The sequence below is a fragment of the Zea mays genome, chromosome 3 (assembly GCF_902167145.1).
Source record: "Zea mays cultivar B73 chromosome 3, Zm-B73-REFERENCE-NAM-5.0, whole genome shotgun sequence".
Classification (NCBI taxonomy): Eukaryota; Viridiplantae; Streptophyta; class Magnoliopsida; order Poales; family Poaceae; genus Zea; species Zea mays.
In genome coordinates this window covers 85,700,553-85,702,261 of record NC_050098.1, presented here as the reverse complement: position 1 = coordinate 85,702,261, position 1,709 = coordinate 85,700,553, and positions in this window count along the sequence as shown.

Sequence of the window (1,709 nt, the reverse complement as noted above, 5' to 3'; positions counted from 1 at the left end):
ATTTCCTTGACAGGAGGACTATGTCGATACATATTTGCAAGAACGGTTATATGCCAGGCTATGAGGTGTGGGTGCACCACGGTGAGGACCCACCTCCTCGTATTGTATCGGAAGTTCAGTCACATGAAGAGGAGGACTACGATAGGATGGAAGAGATGCTTGACGATGTACGCCATGAGTTTCTAACTGTCGATTCGGAGAACCCCGGTCAACCCACCGAGTTTGAGGATCCAGCTACACCTGAGGTTCAGAAGTTCTTCGAGCTCCTTAAAGCTGCCGAAGAGCCGTTGCATGAGCACACAAAAGTTACCGTCCTTGTATTTGTGACTCGACTTATGGCTATTAAGTCTAAGTTTGCATTCTCAAACAACTGTTACAAGGAACTTTTGAACTTGATCAGTGATGTACTTCCGGAGAATCACAAGATGCCAAAGGACATGTATCAGTCTAAAAAGCTGTTATCTGGCCTGGGTATGGACTACGAAAAAATCGATGTCTGTGAAAATAATTGTATGCTTTTCTGGAAGGAGACCGCAGGTGAGAAGAAGTGTAATGTATGTGGTGAGCGTAGATTCGTTGAGGTTGAAAACGACGATGGTATGACCGTGACTACGAAGATTGCACGTAAGCAGCTTCGTTACATGCCTCTCATACCTCGGTTGAAACGTTTGTTCATCTCCAAGAATACAGCCAGACACATGAGGTGGCACAAAGAAGGGGTACGTGAGAATCCAAATGTCATGGTGCACCCAGCTGATACAGATGCATGGAAGGCACTAGATGCTTTTGATTCCAGCTTTGCTGATGAAGTGCGGAATGTCCGCTTCGGTTTGGCAACAGATGGTTTCTCGCCATTCAATGTAACTGCAACGTCGTACTCATGTTGGCCCGTCTTTGCTGTTCCATACAACCTTCCACCAGCTCTTTGCATGAAATATGAATTTATTTTCTTGTGTCTTATAATACCTGGTCCGGATCATCCTGGAACAAAGATCGATGTGATGATGAGACCCCTGATTGAAGAATTGAAAATTTTGTGGGAAGGAGTCGAGGCGTACGATTGTTACAAGAAACAGAAGTTCAACCTGAGAGCCGCGTTTTTATGGTCTATTCATGATTTTATGGCTTATGGTATCTTTGCTGGATGGAGTTGTCATGGGATTTTGACATGTCCTATATGCGTTGAAGACACTTTATGCTTTCGACTAAAGTTTGGTGGAAAGATATGTTACTTCGATTGCCATAGATGTTTTTTGCCAGAGGATCACCCGTTCAGGTTCGATAGGAACGCTTTTAAAAAGGACACGATTGTGACGAGGGGACCACCCAAGCGTCTAAGTGGTCCAGAGATTCTCGCGAGACTTAATGATTTGAAACTAAACGAACATGGAAATCGTTTTGAAGGTTATGGAACCGAGCATAATTGGACTCACAAATGTGGTCTATGGGAACTCCCTTATATGAAAGCCTTGATTCTAATGCATAACATTGATGTCATGCACCAGGAACGAAATATGGGTGAAAGCATTATCAGCACTTGCATGAATATCACCGACAAAACAAAAGACAACCCTAAGGCAAGGAAAGACTTGGCCTTAATCTGTAGAAGACCAACTATGGAGATAGGAGAGAATCAGAAGAAGCCACGTGCTCCTTTCAGTATTAAACCTAAAAGGAAGAAACAATTGATGAAATGGTTGAAAAACTTA